General features: G+C 41.1%; 1 protein-coding gene across 8 annotated transcripts in view; it reads left to right on the forward strand.

Annotated features, from left to right (window-relative positions):
* The window catches only part of MAPKAP1 (MAPK associated protein 1), a 217,448-nt gene that overhangs the window by 55,577 nt on the left and 142,015 nt on the right, over positions 1-19,856 (forward strand). The window contains exon 1 of one of the 8 annotated variants that reach the window (XM_053667680.1): positions 1,313-1,333. The exons of the other annotated variants lie outside the window; for them this stretch is intronic. The gene's annotated coding sequence lies outside the window, so the exon portion shown is untranslated. Of the gene's footprint in view, positions 1-1,312; positions 1,334-19,856 lie in introns of those variants that run through there. 8 annotated transcript variants of the gene reach the window in all.

Genomic DNA, 19,856 nt, shown 5'->3' on the forward strand with positions numbered 1-19,856 from the left:
GGAAAAATAAGGATGTGCATTATACACGTGTATAATGATTGTATACCATGGGTATAATAATCCTGTGTATAAGGAGCACCAAAACGTGGGCGCACATTATACGCGGCAAAATACAGTACTTCCCAACACGTTTGTGCCGTTGTAGAGTACCAGGTTTTCTCTTTCTGTCCGTCTTTCTCTCTCTCATTGGGCTCAGTGAGTATTGCAAAGGAAAGAAAGAGGGATGGAGAAACCTACATCCTGGTGGGTTATATTTTAAGTAATTAAAATGACTCCAGTGATAATAATAGCAACTAGCATGTATTATTGAGAATTGACTGTGTGCTGCTAGGCACAATTCTAAGTGCTTGGCATGCAGAGATTAATTCTGAGAAGAGCCCTTGAGGATGTTCAATATTATGTCCAGTCTGAGAGGCGAGGAGGCTGAGACATGGAGCGGTTACCTCGCCTTGGGTCGCACAGCCAGGAACCGGGCGTCAGCACTCGGCCCAGGCACGGCAGCTCCAGGCGGTGTTCTTCATCTCCATGTTACACTTGCATGATGTGTGAAGGGCTCCCAGAGGTCTGCCACTTGTTATTGTGAGGTTAATTCTCAGCCAGTTTTCAAGTGGCTCCGTGTTTTCCCTAAGGGATTGGCTGCAAAGGTGGTGATCATTCCTTTTGCCCTGAGGTTTTCATAAAGTCTTTTTGCCAGTGGAGTATTTGTTGCTGAAGCCATTTAGGAGACAATGAGGTGCTCAGGGACAGAGTGCCGCTGTTCTGCCGATGACACGATGTTTTATGTGCTGCTGTGTCAGAGGTGCCAGCTCTGTTTTCTCAGGCCCGCGTGATTGAGGGACTCGAGTGAGAGTAAGCAGATTGCAGTTTAATCTTGGAAAGATTGGGGTAATTTGTACGGACCAGGAAGTATTCAGACCTGACGAGGAGGAAGAATGTTGCTTGTAGAAAAAGCAGAAAAATATTTAAGTGTATTTGGTGTGCAAAACAAAGGGGCTCTCTGTAAAATTGGTAACATCCAGATGATTTTCAAAGAAGGATGCTTTCCAACACGAGATTTTTAAGCCATTTAAAAGTCTGACTTGACGGGAATACTTTCTTCTTTTTCACCACTCTCACAGCGTCGTTCCTGAGGTCTGCCGGTGATTCCTTCTCGGTGCCTGTCAGCCGTGACACATCTGAAACTCACCAGTCCCTCCCTTGTTCCAGAAGCTTCTCACATCCCATTTTTGTCACGGCAGCAGCTTCGAGGCTGGTCTCCCTGCCACTTGGTCTCCTCTCCCTTGGTGTGTCCTGTGCAGTGGTGACCAGATTAAATACCTCCACTGTCCTTGAGGTAACAAAACTAAATTCTTCCACCTGACAGCCCTTCAGCAGTGGTACCCTCCCCTGCCCCTTACATACTTCCCATTGTAATTTTGACTGGCCAGGTCAGTTCAGCTTTTATTTACCCGTCATCTGCTGTCCAGCTATAGGTATGCTGTAATACTTTAATCAGTACATTATTTTTCACTTAAGCTCTACGAGAGCCCTAAAAGATATTTTATTGTTGTCTAGATGAGGAAACCAAAAGGCAGGGAGGAATTTGAAAAACCCACAAAGGAACTGGCATGAAGATGCAACGTAATTATTTGTTGAATGAGTGAATGAATGAATGCATGCATGCATGCCAATAATTAAGAGAGCTTGTGTTGTACTTGAACCTGAGTCAGTCTGATTCCAGATCTTCTGTCCTCTTTCTTGCCTCCCAGTTTCCTGACAGTTTTGTTCCCTGACCACAAACAACTTTTTCACGTGTTTGCTCCGGTCATTTCTTCAGCCTGGACTGTATTTAGCCCATTGCCTCACATTTTTTTGAACACAGGGCAAAACTCGCTGTGGTTAGCACTTTGATGCTTGAAATGCTTTTTATCTGCTCATTCCTGCTGCACTTTTGTATCATTTATGTTATACTTAATTAGGTACTAATTTGTGGCACTGGCAATCGTGTGTGTGTGTCTTCTCAGACTCGAGCAAGGGACGGGGTGTGGTGAATTAGGTGTCAGACTTAGGTGCAGTATGTAGTTTAGAATTTTCTCCGTAGGGATGCTGATATTCTGGCAGTGTTAGACCGGCGCACCACTCACAGGTCAGGGAATACGTAGTTACCTGGCAGTTACTACAGTTGAAGAGTTGTTAGGTGTGGGGGAGTTTTGAATCATCCACTTTATGTAAATCGCCTTTATTATATCTCTGATACCTATGTATTATTGTTTTCCCTGTGTACTTTTTTCCCCTTAGTGTTATTTGGTTTAGTTTAGTTTTTTTCTTCTATTATTTTATTTTGTTCTCATCTGTACATCTCTCAATATAACTTTTGTCCTGGGCATGGCACCTGTCACTGGAGCAGGGCTTTCTGCCTTTTCCTGGCTCAGATCATGTTCATTGTAGAGCCAGCCCCCTTTTTTCTGTTGGTCAGAAGCAGTTCCCCAGAGTTCCTTCCAACATGGACCAGTGGAGGAGGAAGATTGGGAATAAGAAATGTAGCCTCCCCCCCTGGAGCCGTCTGTCCTCTAGGGGGCAGCACCTCGGAACAGCAGCTGTTCCCACCACACTGGCCATGGCACTTGGAAGTCGTGCCTGTGCCGGACTGAACTGCGCTACTCTGGGTGGGCCGTATTTAAGCAGACACAGACGTGTGCCCTAGTAATTTTTATTTCGTATATTTAGTGAAAACTTACCAAGCCCCTATTTGCTAGGGCTGCAGTGTGAATAAACTGCTCTCCCCGTTCTGAAAGAACTTGAAGGCTAGCATTCTCTAAAACCGCAATAAAGAAGCACTAAGGAAATGCTAAATTAAAGACAACTTGAAAATAAAAATTTCATGTTACCTCTTCTTGAGCAGTTGATGCTAAATCATCTTTACATCATTTAGCATAATTTAGTTTTAGTCCGTGTAATTTTGCATTCTGCTTTTTCACCTACCTTTGTAATCATTGAGTTTTTCATTTTATATTGTATAATGCAAGTAAATATTTCTTTTGTGTGACTAGCTTACGTTCCTTATAGAAGATATTCCACAGTTAACAGCCTCTGCCTCAGAGCCTGCTTCACGAACATTCTGATGGAGAAGTCGAAGGTAGGGAGCATTGTATCAAAGGGCAGAGCAGTGATCTTGCTGAAGATGCAGATGCGGGAGTCCGTTCAGCCTGAACGTACTCCGTGGTCTTGATTTTTCTTTCACTGAGCAGTAAGTAGCCTGGGAACACATAAAAACAGACAAGAGTAATAGGGAACCCACTGGTAGTTCATATCTAGGAGTTTTCATGTAATTTGTGATGTGTTGGGAAACTTCTCTAATCTTCCGAGAAGAGGCTGTGCAGCTAATAATGTTGGAGGTAAGTGGGGCTGTTCTAAGCATCTATCTGAATGTTTAAGAACATCTGATAAATCTCATGGTAGAATTAGCAGGACTCAGTTTCTACCTGGCCCTGTGGAAACAGCAGGTTTCATGGTGGGAGGGCTGGAATCGCAGGAGAACAGTGTGCCTTGGTTAGGTGGGAACAGAATAAGGATTAATGCCAAAGAGAATGAATCCCAGCATTAGATTGGTTAGCTCTGTCTGGGGACTAAATAGAGAGGGGATGACTTTTCCGTCCCATAGCTTGTGATGGAGAAAAGCAGATGACCAACAGTCGAAAGATGTATTTTCCCGCCCCAAAGTTCCATCCTTTTCATGCTTGTAAATCCTTCTGATGAACACTTTGAGTTTGTTTCCTCATGTGGAAAAAAAATGGGCACAATAATACCTACTGAATGTGGTTATTTTGAAGGTCAAATGGAGAATAGGATGCCTGTGAAAGTGTTCTAGAGGCTATCGGCTGTTACTCTCATAATGAGTTATTATATTGAGCATCATGCTTTGAGAGTTTGACTTCCTGTCTGCCCTGTAACCTTTCATCAAGCATCATGAGAACATATTCCAAGGAGAAACTTAAACCATGCCTAACTTCACCAGTACTCAGTTTGCCCAAAGGAAATGGGCTCTTGAATCTAGTTAGAAAGCAAGTGCAAACATAATTGTTTCAGTGGGATTTTTTTCCTCTTCACCTATTGAAAAGTGTGTTCATGTGTTTTATGAGGCTCCCCTACAAGTCTAATTTGATGACAACAATTGCCATTATTGCTAAATTTATTACACTTTCACCTCTTTTCCCTGAGTGACTCATTATTGAGTCCTAGAAACGCAACTGTGTTTTTGTTTAGGAGGAGGAGGTGGTGAGGGAGAACTTGGGATTGACTTTTAAATAAGAGAACTTTGTATTATATTTCTCTGTCTGGAGGCAATAAATCTGTTTCGGCAGATTAAATACAGACTTCTTTATAAAGCCCTGTTTTCTCAAACCTTTTATCAGCAGCACTTGGCAGTAATCACACCTACGGAAACTTGTAATTTTCCTCAAGGAGGTGACACTGACAGAATTAAAAATGAAGGAGCCCCCCTGAAAAGCAAGTTCATTACAAATTAACAGTGGTCTTAGCAAAGCAGTGGGCTAAGGCGTGTCAAATAGCAATATGGATAAAGAAACCCAGCATTTTAAACTGTCAGAGCTGGGAGCAGGGCTAGCCTGAGAACAAATTAATCACATATTGTCAAGGCAAAGTTGCATCAAATTAACACATCGGATTCCAGCATATTAATGTTAGAATGCTTTCACCTGATTATTACTGCAAACCATTGCCACTCTTTGAATGCAAAGATATAATTAAATTGCTAAATAGAAAGTGCATATAATATCTCCACATGCATTTAGGATGCATGAGCTGAAAAGTGCACATCCTAGGAACTGACAGGTTCTATTTGTAGGGGAAAACTTTACTTTTTCTCCCTTTTATTTACTTGGGAGTACTAGAGTATGAAATTAGAAAAGTTAGTTATGTTATTCATATCCTACATGAGTTAGATGAAATACAGGTTTAATTTAACTGATTTGCTACATTGGCTATGAATGCATAATTACCTCTGTGTTTTTCTGGAAGAGAAATGGGAAAACGTTGCACAATGGGCCTTTGCTACAACATTTCTCATTACACATAATCCTAGTGGTGGATTTGTCATCAAAAGTTGCGTTGAAGAAACTAGACTGTCTATTCTGACAACTGTCTTTTATATAGGGGTTACTTTCTGGCTCTGCTCAATCTAGAATGTGTGTGTTACGATATTCAAAACGAAAATTCTGGCAGAAGCCCAGCTGTGGTTGACCTTTCTGTTCAAGAACACAGCCCAGCAGGAACAACTTGCTTTTTCTTAGCTCTGCTTATTTATGCCAGGTGAGACTTGGGCCAAGCCTTCTGGCTCGCTGTCTCTGTCATTCACACTTCAGCCTGACTATTCTTTCTCTGTCCCCTACCAGGTTCTGCTTGTCCTCTGCCTTAAAACCTTAAAACTTAACCTTTCATGAAGCCTCTTTTAGTAATCCAGGCATTCACAGTCTCCCACTCTTCAGCTTTGGGATAGAGCAGTCTTGATTTACAGAGCTCACTAAGCAGCAGTTGAAGGGTTTGTAAGCCTGAAAAAGTGAACTATAGTGATCACCAAGAATCAGCAGGTGTTTCCTGAGAACCAGGTAGGGTGAGGGATCGAACCTGCGACCTAGGTAAATGCCCTGACTGGGAATCGAACCTGCAACCTTTTGGTGTATAGGACGACACTCCAACCAATGGATCCACCCAACCAGAGCTTGCACGATATTCTTATAGGCAAGCTAGAGAAGTGTTGGCTGGTAATGTTGTGGTCAGGGGGACCGGCACCTGGCTGAATGACTGAGCAGAGTGGTGATTAATGGGTTCACGTCAGACTGGAGAGCTGTCTGTTGTGGCAAGTGGCAGGGCTGTGTGTCTTCACTGCTATCAGGGACTCGAATGAGAACATCGATGATAGCTGATCACATTTGTGGAAGGCAGGCATGTACAGTGACAAAGTCAGGGACCAAAGTGGTCCTGACAGGACAAAGTGGTACTTGCACTTAGGTCATAAAATCAATCATTTATGTATGAGGACAGTGTGAAGAAAGGGAAGGGAAAGATAAGGTTTAACCAATAAGTATGTAAAAGAAAAGGTTTGGGGTCACGGTTGGTTGTAATAAGCTCAGTGTGATTCAGCAGAGCCAGATGGTTGAAAGAAACCATTCATTCATTCATTCATTCATTCATTTCTTGAGTGTCTATATGTGCCAAGAACTTGACTAAATACAATAATGAATGAGATACAATGATTAATGAGGTGGACATAGTCCCTAAGCTCATGAATGGGTACCGTTGTAGGAGATGGAGACGATCACAACCCAGGGTAATAAATGCTGGGACAAGGAAGGTGCAGTCGGCTGAGTTCCCTAGAGAAGGGCACCTGGCCTGGACTCGGGATGGGAAGGTGTTGGGGAGGACCCTTTACCTGAGCCCCAGCCATGGATCGGAAGATGGGAGGGTGTCGGAAAGAGACTTCCAGGCAAGGGAGATGCTGGTGTAAAAGTCTGAGGGTGAAAGAGATTCTGGTGAATTTGGGGGAATGAAAGTTGGTTGAGTGTGTCTGGAACATGGAGGGTAAGTGTGGAAGAGGCAAGACATAAGGCTTTATGGAAAAGGCTTTGACCTGCTTCTGACAGTCATATTTTGAGCAAGGAATGGACGTCCTGAGGTCTAAATAAATCATTATGCCTTCAGTTAGGGAGGCTAGTATGGGAGTCTAGTATGAGTTCCTGTCAGGAAGACTTTGGCAACTGTAAGCAGCCTTCATTCAGACAAAGGCTACCAGGAGGCCGTGGGGACAGGGAACTAGCACACGGGAGTTGGGATTTACAGAATCCGTCCAGAGAAGGACGACCCAGGACAATGCGAGCATTGCCTGAGAATAGTAGAAAGGTTCTCGGGTAGAACAGGGCTCTGCATGGCTCTGCCAGGCTGGGCACAGCCAAGCAAGGATTATTCATCTTTCCGTGGCTAAGTGTTCAGGGTGGCTGTTTGTGGGAGACAGTGCATTAAAACAGAGAGCCCCATCTCCCTAGACATGCATTGAAATCCCAGGACTGCTGCAGTGCCTCGGGTGAAAAAAGGATTTCCTCTTTGTGAGCCTTAGCAGCCTCATCTGTGAAATAATTAAACCACCTAGTTTTTGGAAGTCCAGAGATAGTATATTACAAAGCACCTGGCACAGACAGCGGCAGTGTAGGGATTTAGTCAGTTATGGTAGAGTCAGAGTTCTGACCCCTTGACCCCTCTCAGAGTTTACGAGCGTGTGAGTGTCCTGGCTCCTGGGTTCTGATCTGAGGTCTCACTGGACTCCAGGGTCGCTGCCTCCTGCCTCAGCACTCCTCCGTCCTGCAGCTCCACTGAGTCAGTTCCTGAGCTCAAGCCTGCAAACTGAGTTTGATATTCATGTCTCTTGAATATGTTTATGAGTTCAGTGTGTTGCAGAAGCCATGTTTGTTGTACTATAAAGACATCTAAAAATGTCTTGTGTTATCCGTGGCCCTGCCTGCCTCTGCCAGTATAGATGAGTGAGCTGCCCCTGCCTTTGTAAGTGCACAGGACATTAGTGCTAACAGTGTGCATGTCCTTGTGCAGCAGCTGTCTGGAACCGTTTCATCTTCCAGAACTAACCCTCCGTATCACTTGGACGACACGCCTTCTTCCTCCCTCCCCCTCAGTCCTTGGCAACTCCCACTCTACTTTTCATTTCTAAGAGATACCTCATAAAAATGGAATGAATCATTTTTCTTTTTGTGGTGTATTTCACTTAGCACAATGTCCTCAAGATTCATCCATGATGTAGCATATGACAGGATTTCCTTCTTTTGTAAAGGCAGAATAATATTTCATTTTGTAGGTGTATCATTTGTCTTTATCCATTCATCTGCTGGTTAACATTTGGGTCGTTTCAACCTCTTGGCTATTGTGAGTGATGCTGTAATGAGCACAGGTGTGCGAACATCAGGGTCCTGTTTTCAGTTCTTTGAGGTGTACGCCCAGAAATAGGGTTGCTGGGTCATGTAAATCTGTCTTTAGTATGTGAGGAACATCTGTACGTTTTTCCACAGCAGCTCTACCGTTTTACGTTCTACCAACAGCACATGAATGTTTCCATTTCTCCACATCCTCACTGACGCTTATCTTCTGTTATTTTATTTACTTATTTACTTGCTTACTTACTCATTTATTTAACAGACCCTTATAACAGATGTGAGGTTATACACCTCACTGTGGTTTTGATTTGCATTTCCGTAATGATCAGTGACATTGAGTTTCTTTTCCTGTGTCTGTTGGCCATTTGTATGTCTTTGAAGAAATGTCCTTTGCCTGTTTTTTAATTGGATTGTTTGATTTTTAAGGTTGATATAATGCCATTGGTTTATTTTTTCTTTCTTTTGCCTGTGTTTTTGGTGTCATATTTAAGAAATCACTGCCAAGTCCAATGTCATGAAACTTGCCCCCTATTTTTTTCTTTGGGGCGTTTTATAGTTTCAGGTCTTACAATTTGGTCTTTAATCCATTTTGAGTTAGTTTTTGCATGTAGTATAAGGTAAGGGCACAGTTTTAATTTTCACATGTGGATGTCAAATTTTCCCAGGGCCATTTGTTGAACAGACACATTCTTATCTTAAGTGACTTACTGGAAAGATAATGGTTAGAGTTTCACCCTTCAAATGTATGTGATGTTTCTTGGTAATACATATATATATATATATATATAATTTAAAATACCCTTTTTCTTAGTATGGTAATCATTTCACAATATATACATATATCAAATCATTATTCCATACACCTTAAACTAATATAGTATGTCAATTATATCTCAGTAAAACAAGGAAAAAAAATACTATTTCTACCCCCGCATCACCTACATCCCATATTCTCTCAGATGCCATGGTTCCTGTTCTTTGCACATTCTGTTTTCTCTACCTGGAATGTCTTCTTCCTTTGTCAGTGAATTCCGATTTATCTTTTCAGATTCAGCCCATATATGGCCTCTGCTGATTCCCTCAAGTTGGCTCCCACAAGATGTACTTACACACGCCATTGTCATTTTATGCCCTTTGCTGCCATGAAATGTAAGCTCTGTGTGGACAGGGACAACATCTGGTTCGTCTTTATAACCCCAGCAAATAGCACAGATCCTGGCACCCAGTAGTCACTTAGTAAAATTAAATGAGTGAACAGGCCCTCTTTGCCATAGAAACTATAAAACGGAGAAGGGTGGGATGCCTAAGTTTTATATCACCCCTGAGCTTCTGTCTCCTCACTTGTTACATTAGCAGATGGATTGTTCTGAGGTCCCTCTAGCTTCAGTGGTCTATGAAAATCGCATAGGGAATTCTTACCCAAGTGCTGCCATAGCTTCATTCCCACAAATCCTGCAGGGTCTAACGGCAGCCAGGACAAAATGTTAACTCTTTTTGGACTGGGGAGTGAGGGACCATAAGGAATGTTGAGATCCAGAGTCAGACGAAACACAGTGTGTTGGCTGACCGGATGTATCAGGGCTCCTGGTTCCAGCAGCCTGTCCCTCGTGCGGCGCGGCATTCCCATCCACCCTCCTTTGGCCTCGCTGTTTTCTTTGCTAGAATTGGGAAGAACGGGCAGAGTCGTCAGTGCTCATGTTTCAGGGTGTCTGTGTTTGAAGGGGAAATGAATGTGTTTTTGAAAAACATTTGATATTCTCATATTATGGGAGGAAATGAATAATTTTTTTTTTAATTTTATTTAGTTACTTTTCAAGTACATTTTTTTCCCCCCCCCCCGCCCAGTCTCCCCCCTCCCTCCCATTCCCCCCCCCCCCCCCCAGTCCTCATCTCTGTGTCTTTCATACTTGTTCCTCAAAATCCCTCCCCCTTTTTCCCCTTAAGTTCCCTTCCCTCTCCCCTCTGGTCGCTGCCCACTTGTTCTCTATTTCAGCGTCTTTGTTTTTATTCTGTTTGCTTGTTTGTTTTATTCTTTAGCTTCCTGTCAAAGGTGAGATCATATGGTATTTGTCCTTCAATGCCTGGCCTATTTCACTCAGCATAATGCTTTCCAGTTCCATCCATGTTGTTGCAAAAGGTAGTAGCTCCTTCTTTCTCTCTGCTGCATAAAATTCCATGGTGTATATGTACCACAATTTTTGGATCCATTCATTTACTGATGGGCACCTAGGTTGCTTCCAACTCTTGGCTATTGTAAATTGTGCTGCTATGAACATTGTGGTGCATAGGTTCTTTGAAATTGATGTTTTAGGATTCTTGGGGTATAATCCTAGCAGTGGAATTGCTGGGTCAAAAGGCAGGTCAATTTTTATTTTTCTGAGAAAATTCCATACTGTTTTCCATAATGGTTGTACCAGTCTGCATTCCCACCAGCAGTGAACTAGGGACCCCTTTTCCCCACAACCTCTCCAACATTTGTTGTTTGTTGCTTTGTTTATGATAGCCATCCTGACTGGTGTAAAGTGGTATCTCATTGTGGTTTTAATTTGCATCTCTCTGATAGCTAACGATATTGAGCATCTCTTCATGTGTCTCTGAATGTTCTGTATGTCCTCCTTGGAGAAGTGTTTGTTCAAGTCCTTTTCCCATTTTTTAATTGGGTTGGGTGTCTTCTTAGAGTGGAGTCGTGTAAGTTCTTTGTATATTTTGGAGATTAAACCTTTGTCTGAGGTATCATTGGCAAATATGTTTTCCCATACAGTTGGTTGTCTTTTTAATTTAATACTGTTTTCTTTAGCCATGCAGAAGCTTTTTATTTTGATGAGATCCCATTTGTTTATTCTTTCCTTTATATTCCTTGCTCTAGGGCACATATCCGTAAAAATGTTGCTGCGTGGAATATCTGAGATTTTCTTGCCAATGTTCTCCTCTAGGACTTTAATGGTGTCATGGCTTATATTTAAGTCTTTTATCCACCTTGAATTTATTTTGGTGTATGGTGTAAGTTGGTGCTCAAGTTTCATTTTTTTGCACGTAGCTGTCCAGTTCTCCCAACACCATTTGCTGAAGAGGCTATCTTTACTCCATTTTATGTTACTGCCCCCTTTGTCGAATATTAATTGACTGTAGAGGGTTGGGTTGATTTCTGGGCTCTCTGTTCTGTTCCATTGGTCTATGTGCCTGTTTTTATGCCAGTACCAGGCTGTTTTGATTACAGTGGCCTTGTAATACAGTTTGGTATCAGGTATTGTGATCCCTCCTACTTTGTTCTTCTTTCTCAAAAGAGCAGCTGCTATTCGGGCTCGTTTATGATTCCATATAAATTTTTGAAGTGTTTGTTCTATGTCTGTGAAATACGCCATTGGTACTTTAATAGGTATTGCATTGAATCTGTATATTGCTTTGGGTAGTATGGACATTTTGATGATGTTAATTCTTCCAATCCATGAACAAGGTATATGTTTCCATTTGTTTGTGTCTTCCTTGATTTCGTTCTTCAGTGCTGTGTAGTTTTCTGCATACAGGTCTTTTACCTCCTTGGTTAGGTTTATTCCCAGATATTTTATTTTTCTTTTTGCTATATCGAATGGGATTTTTCCCTTGATTTCTGCTTCTGCTGATTCATTGTTGATATACAAAAATGCCTTTGATTTCTGGATATTGACTTTGTAACCCGCTGTTTTGCCAAATTCATTTATTAGTTTGAGCAGTTTTTGGGTAGAGTCTATAGGATTTTCCATGTACACTATCATGTCATCTGCAAACAGTGACAATTTTGTTTCCTCCTTTCCTATTTGGATGCCTTTTATTTCCTTTTCCTGCCTGATCACTGTGGCCAAAACTTCTAATACTATATTGAATAGGACTGGTGAAAGTGGACATCCTTGTCTTGTTCCTGATCTTAGTGGAAAAGCTTTTAGTTTTTGTCCATTGAGTATGATATTGGCTGTAGGTTTCTCATAAATGGCCTTTATTATATTGAGGACTGTTCCCTCTATTCCCATTTTGCTGAGTGTTTTTATCATAAATGGGTGTTGTACCTTATCGAAAGCTTTTTCTGCGTCTATTGATATGATCATGTGGTTTTTGTCTTTGCTTTTGTTTATGTGATGAATTACATTTACTGTTTTGCGAATGTTGAACCATCCTTGCATCCCTGGGATGAATCCCACTTGGTCATGGTGTATAATCTTTTGGATATATTGTTGGATGCGATTTGCCAATATTTTGTTGAGGATTTTAGCGTCTATGTTCATCAGCGATATTGGCCTGTAGTTTTCTTTCTTTGTTGTATCTCTATCTGGTTTTGGAATTAGGATGATGCTGGCTTCATAAAAGGAGTTAGGGAGTTTTCCATCCTTTTGGATTTTTTGGAATAGTCTGTGAAGAATGGGGGTTAGCTCTTCCTTAAATGCTTTGTAGAATTCTCCTGTGAACCCATCTGGTCCAGGGCTTTTGTGTGATGGGAGTTTTTTGATTACTGCTTCAATTTCTTTTGCTGTTATTGGTCTATTCAGGTGTTCTACTTCTTTTTCATTGAGTTTTGGGAGATTATATTTTTCTAGAAATGTGTCCATTTCCCCTAGGTTCTCAAATTTCTTGGCATACAGTTCTTCATAGTAATTTCTTACAATCCTCTCTATTTCTGTGGTATCAGTTGTAATCTCTCCTCTTTCATTTCTGATTGTGTTTATTTGTGTCCATTCCCTTCTTTTCTTGATGAGCCTACTTAAAGGCTTGTCTATTTTGTTTATTTTTTCAAAGAACCAACTCCTGGATTCATTGATCTTTAGAATTGTACTTTTAGTCTCTATGTCATTTAGTTCTGCTCTGATCTTAGTTATTTCCTTCCTTCTACTTGCTTTGGGCTGTTTTTGTTGTTGTTCCTCGAGTTCTTGCAGGCGTAGAGTAAGTTCATTTGTTTGAAATGTTTCTGTTTTCTTTAGGTAGGCCTGTATTGCTATAAACTTCCCTCTCAGGACTGCCTTGGCTGTATCCCATAAGTTTTGGGTTGTTGTGAGATCATTTTCATTTGTTTCCAGAAACTTTTTGATTTCTTCCCTAATTTCATTCTTGACCCATTCATTGTTTAATAGCATACTGTTCAGTCTCCATGATTTTGGGTGTTTTGGGTTTTTTCCTTTGGGGTTGGTTTCCAGTTTCAGTCCCTTATGGTCAGAGAAAATGCTTGGTATGATTTCAATATTCTTGAATTTGTTGAGGCTTGTTTTGTGCCCTATCATGTGATCTATCTTTGAGAATGTACCATGTGCATTTGAAAAGAATGTGTATTTAGCTTCTTTGGGGTGAAGAGCTCTGTATATATCAGTTAGGTCCATTTCATCAAGGGTGTTGTTTAATGCCGCAATGTCTTTGTTGATATTTTGTTTGGAAGATCTGTCCATTTTTGATAGTGGGGTGTTAAAATCCCCCACTATAATTGTGTTGCTGTCTATATCTTTCTTGAATTCCTCTAAGATTTTCCTTATATATTTTGGTGCTCCTATGTTGGGTGCATATATATTTATGATGTTAATGTCTTCTTGGTGGATTCTTCCCTTGAGTATTATGAAGTGACCTTCTGGGTCACTCTTAATGGCTCTTTTTTGAAGTCTATTTTGTCTGATATGAGAATTGCTACCCCGGCTTTTTTGTCTTGTCCGTTTGCTTGGAAAATTTGTTTCCAGCCTTTGATTTTTAGTCTGTGATGGTCTTTTGTCCTGAGGTGGGTCTCTTGTAGGCAGCATATGTGTGGGTCATATTTTCTTATCCATGACGCTATTCTGTGTCTTTTGATTGGAGCATTTAATCCATTTACATTTAAGGTTATTATTGATAGGTACTTATTCATTGCCATTTTTGTACCTGTGTTCCTCTCTGTCTGTCTCTTTTCCTTCCTTTCCTTAGAGCAGACCTTTTAGTATTTCTTGTAGAGCTGGCTTGGTGGCAGCAAATTCTTTTAGACTTCTTTTGTCTTGGAAGCTCTTTATTTGGCCTTCTATCTTGATTGAGAGCCTTGCTGGGTAAAGTAGCCTTGGTTGTAGGCCTCTGTTTCTCATTACTTGGAATATTTCTTGCCAATGTCTTCTTGCTTGGAGTGTTTCCATTGAGAAGTCAGTGGCTAACCTTATTGGGATGCCCTTGTATGTTATTTCTTTTTTCTCCCTTGCTGCCTTTAAGATTCTCTCTTTGTCTTGGAAGTTTGCCATTTTAATGATGATGTGTCTTGAAGTGGGCCTCTTTGGGTTCCTCTTGAATGGGACTCTGTGAGATTCTTGGATTTGTGTGACTTTTTCTTTTGTCAAATTAGGGAAATTTTCTCTCTTTACTCTTTCAAATATGTTTTCTATCCCTTGTTCTTCTTCTTCTCCTTCTGGTATTCCTATTATTCGGATATTATTACGTTTCATATTGTCTTGCATTTCTCTTAATCTCTCTTCATTCTTTCTGAGCCTCTTTTCCCTTTCCTGTTCTTTCTGTGAGATGCTTTCTACTTTGTCCTCCAATTCACTAATCCGATCTTCTGTTTCATCCACCCTATTTTTAATGCTTTCCACTGTGTTTTTTAATTCAGAAATTGTATTCTTCATTTCCTCTTGGCCCTTGCTAATAATTTCCATTTCCTTTTTCATGTTGATATAGTTCACAGTGAGATCATTGTAACTTCCCTGTAGTTTCTGGTAGCTGATTGTGAGCTCTTTGAACTTCCTGATCACCAGTGCTTTGAATTCAGTATCTGATAGTTGACTTGCCTCTGTTTCATCTAACATTTTTTCTGAGGATTCCTCCTTTCCTTTCATTTGGGGATTGTTTCTTTGTCTTCCCATTGTTTGTGAGACTCTTCTTGTTAGCCTCAGCTTCTTAGATTAATCTGTTTTGACACCCTGGGTTTATGGTATGAACTTTTGTGGTGGAATGCCTGGGAATTTCAATGGTGCAGTCTCTTTTGGTTATCCTGTTGTTCTCTGCTTCCACCTACTCAAATATGCAGCAACTTGTGGCTTCTCTCCTACAACAATGTGCAATTTGCCTCTCTGATTCTACTATTGGGAGGCCTCTTCTATGGGTCCAGCTCTGGTCTTTTTATATTTTCAAGTTGATTGTGACTCTTGTGGGTAAAAGAAATGATAAGGAAAGAAATAAAAGGAAGAGAGAAAAAATGGTAGGGGAATGGAATAAAGAGCAATAAGTTTAGAAAGAAAAGAAAAAGAAATAAAACAGGAAATCCGGGAAAAGAGGACAAAAGTATGGAAAGATGAAACAGTAATAAAGTTTAAAAGAAATAACAGATTACTTTAAAAAAGCAAAAAGATAAAGAAAAGGAATGGAGAGGGGAGAAAGGTAAATAAAAAAAGAAAGAATAAAAATAAAATAAAGTAAAAAAAAAAAAGCACCAAAATAATCTCTCAAACACAGCCTCAGAAAAAGGAATGTCTCTTGTTGGCTTCAAACTAGCCAAACCGGTTTTTCTGGTTGCAGTTGGCTGAGGGTCGATTGTTGTGATTTTTTCAGCCAGCCCCTCTCAGGATCCAGACACTTGGCGCCTCTCCCCCAGCTCCCTACAATGGGGAGCTAGGACTTTCTCGCAGCGCTCCCCTCCCAGGGGTTACTGCCATAGTCTGGTTTGCTGTGTTTGCAGGCACCTGCACCGGCCTAGTTGCCTGGTTCCCTTGGGATTGAGCACAGGCCTGTCCCTGTTCAGTTGGGAAGCCCCAGACCCTCTGCCCAATCCTGGGCTCGCTGCCAAGCTGGGTGTGAAGCAGAGCAGGCTGCCGAGTCTATCGGATTCAGAGCCCCAGGCTGCACCTCTGAGTTCTCCTGGGCTGGCAACCACAGAGTCTTTGGTTGGGGCCCTTTGTCCTCCGCACCCTCTCTGTAAACTCTATCAAACAAGTCTCTCCTGGCCCCCCACCTTGCTTGGCCAGAAAGGGAGGGGGTTGAGGGTCTCAGCTGTTTTCCCAGGACCCCTCAGCGTCCTGGGATTCCAGATAGTCTGAGGGGGGGAGACTGGAAGCCGGGAGCCGATCTGAGGACTGGGCGCAGACCTAAAAACTCTGTGTGCTCGTCATGGCACGCTGCGTGGTGTGTATCCCTTCTGTTCCTGTGTTTGTCTGGGTCCCCTGGCCAACCTCTGCCGCTTTCTGGTGTTTCAGCTTCCAACAGAGTCTCTGTTCTTTCAATTTCACAAATGCTGGATAACTGATGGATTAGTGCGCTGCTTTTCTATAGATCTGCCAGGATTTTCACCCACGAGTGCGGGAGCTAGAATCCGCTCCCTCTTACTCCAACGCATCTTCCCCGAATAATTTTTATATAATATAAAAAAAGTTGTCCTGGCTGGTGTAGCTCAGTGGATTGAGCGCGGGCCCGTGAAGCAAAAGGTTGCCAGTTTGATTCCCAGTCAGGGCACATGCCTGGGTTGCAGGCCAGGTCCCTAGTAGGGGACACATGAGAGGCAACCACACATTGCTGTTTCTCTCCCACTCTTTCTCCTTCCCTTCCCCTCTCTCTAAAAATAAATAAATAAAATAGTTTTTAAAAAGTAAAGCTTCATGAAAATTTGACTGTTGAGAATATGCAGAATATAAAATGAATTTTACTGGTTGAGGTGAGCTACACATCACCTTCGGGGGAGTGTGAGATTTTCATAGTCATCAGGGGTCATGGGTTAAAGATGGTCATGAAAAACCACATTAGTTTCTGTTCCTCTTTTAATTTTCTGTGATTCTGTGATAATGAAAGTTTCACAGAAGACCTCAGTGGGATGAGCCCCAATTCCACTGTGTGTGTGAGTTACACGTATAGTTTGGTGGTTTTCTTTCTAAACACATGCTAACTGTACCACTTACTGCTTTGTGACCATTAGCAAGTCACTTTATTTCTCTAAGCCTTAATTTCTCTTCAAAAAGGAATGTAACACCTTTATACGATTGTAGTAAGGATTAAATTAGGTAATTAAAAAGTTTTACCGGCTGGCACATCATAAATGTTCTGTTATGTCAGTTACTATTGTTGGGGATTTGGAGGTCAACATTAAGTACGCTCTGACTTGCCATGCCATTTAAACTTTAAGTGTTAGATGTAGAAGTGAGGAAAGTGGAATCAAAATATTCATTTCATTATTGGCAATTCTGGTTAGTATCTGCAGCTCTGAATACCTTAATACTTCCTCCACTGAGTTTAGACCAGCACTATCCAGTAGAACTTTGTATGATAATGGAAATGATTTTATCCATGCTGTTCAATATGGTACCCACTAACCACTTATGACTGTTGAGTAATTGAAAAGTGACTGGTATAACTGTGGAACTGATTTTAAAATTTAAGTTAATTTAAATTTAAATACTCGCATGTGGCTAGTGTATTGGATAGCACAGGTCTGGACATTGGGATGACTCACCCAAGGAGGGATTAGATCTGCAACGGAGGCAGACTTCTCAGAACAGCTGTCTCAGACCATTGCCAGTGACAGGGCCAGAGAGAGGGGGACTCCCAGACCTGATTTGGAAAAGGCTGGCCAGGTCCCTGACCCCAGAAGTTTGAACACAGTAGTAGTGGCTGAGCAGACACTTCTGAGAGATTTTGGAACAGGTGACACCATGCCAGGTAACTTCTTTTCCTGCAATAAAGAGAAGGGACTACTTTCCCAGTATGTCTTTCTAAAAGGGCAGGAAGATATATTTTGTGGCTAAACCCAGGAATCTTGGGAATAGAAGGAATAGTTCCCCATATAGTTATAATGACTAAATGTTGTGCAAAGCCTTTGTTAATAATAAATTTAAATGTTTTAATGCTTTAATAATAAAGGCTTGTTTACATTTTGGTTCATTCTATACTTCAGATGTGTTCGCGGTTTTATTCCTGGGAACTTGTGAATGTTTTGCTGTGTAACTGGAGGATCCAAGTGTAGCTTATCTCTTACACAGAATGCAGACATGCACTTAAAGCCACACTCAAAATGTTTCGTGAGCCTCTGCCCTGCATTCAGCCTTCCTTCATTTATATTGAACATGATTTTTGGAAAGCTTATGAAAAGTCAGCTGCTGCTTTGTGTTTTTGCCTCATTTTGTTTTCATCAGAGTTAAATATTAAAGGGCATGCTAAGTTGTATAGCTGGTCTCTGGAAAGGGGAGAGTTGACATTTCTTTTGAAACTTTCCTGGAGGAACGTCTTGCTTGTAGCTTCGCAACATGCGCAGCGATGGTGATGGCGCAGTGCCGCGGTGTGAGCCATCCTGCCGTCCATTAGTAACCAAATCAAATCGGTCAGACCTTCCAGTTAGGACTTTGTCTTAAGTCACCATCACATGTGTAGCGCCCCTCACTTTGTGAAAATTAACAGTGGTTACACTTCTAACTTTTCAATGGATATCCTTTCTCACCAGGCATATTCAGGCAATTAAATATTGGCCTCAAAGACCCATGTGTATTATGGGATTATTTTAATGACCATGTGATTTATGTAGTATAGATACAGCATATTTAAAACAGCCTTCAATTAATTAGAAGGGGCTGTTCAATCTACATTCATAAAAATTTCGATTAGAACATTTGTTAAATTTCTCGTTTGATCTTATTGTAATTTGTGTGGTTCATTTTATTGAAACATCTTTGAAAATATTTAATGCCTTGTGATGGTAAAGCATTGATTAAGCATTCACTGTGTATTAGGCATTGTGTTAAGTATTTTGTACATATTTTCTCATGTAATCTTCACAACAACCTGGCAGAGAGGTGACATCACCGGTTTACACTGGTTTGCGGGTGGGAAACTCTCTGGGCCTCAGTCCTCCCCCCCGTGACACAGGGGTTAACGGGACCCATTTCAGTGTGTTGTGAGGATTAGACGAGATAATTCACGCCCACCTTGAGGACAGCACTCAGTAAATGATAGCTGCTGTTGTTACTCTTGCCTTGTTATTTTTGATTTCATTTTTTTTAAATAGTAATAGATGTTATGGTTCAGAACTGGAGAAAGGTATTACACAGTGACAGGGTTCTCTCCCTCCTGTCCCTGTTCCCCTGGTGCCGGCCCACACCCACTTTGCTGGTTGTATGTCTTCCAGAGTGTCCATATGCAAATCTGAATGTGTTCTTACTTGTTTCCCCTTTTACACGAAATGTAACATACTATCATTAACAACTTTTCAAGAGCTTGCTTTTTTGTACTTAACACTATAACTTGGAAATGTCTCAGTGAACAGAGAATTTCTCATTTCTTCATGTAACTACATAATATTTTATTACTTGGAAATATTATAATTTCTTTATCGCATTGGTGGAGACTTGAGCTGTTTCTGATCTTTTGCTATTACAAACAATGCAGCAGTGAATAATCTCGCACATGTGGCCTGTTGCATGTGTGCAATTATGTATGTAGGATAAACTCCGAGAAGCAGAATTGCTAGGTCAGAGGGAGTGTGCGTTTGTAATTTTGGTAAGTGTTGCCAAGTTGCCCTCCACAGGGACTGTGCCAGTCACTCCCACCAGCGATGTATGAAAGCGCCTGTCTCCTCACAGTCTCCCCACAGAATCCATCAGCCGTTTGGACTTTTGCCAGTGTAGTGGGTGAGAAGTGAATCTGTGTAATTTTAATTTGCATTTCTCTTATGAATGAGGTTGAACTTTTTGTGCATTTAAGACCCTAGGCAGTTTTGTGAACTTCCCAGGTATATTGGATTCTTGATTTTTTTTCTTTCTAGAAGTTCTTTATATATTAGGGCAATTAGCACAGTTTAATGTGTATCTCTTAACTTTGTTTATGGGTTTTTTTGAACTATACACAAATTTTTTTATGTAGTAAAGTTTATTATCTTTTCCTTTATAGGTTCTGGATTTTGATTTCATTAATTTGGGGAAGTTTTTAAATTATGTTCTACATATCTCTTTAAATTCATTCCTAGATATTTGTAATTGTTATTAT

This window comes from Artibeus jamaicensis, unplaced genomic scaffold (assembly GCF_021234435.1).
Source record: "Artibeus jamaicensis isolate MK-2021 breed Jamaican fruit bat unplaced genomic scaffold, CSHL_Jam_final contig_471, whole genome shotgun sequence".
Classification (NCBI taxonomy): Eukaryota; Metazoa; Chordata; class Mammalia; order Chiroptera; family Phyllostomidae; genus Artibeus; species Artibeus jamaicensis.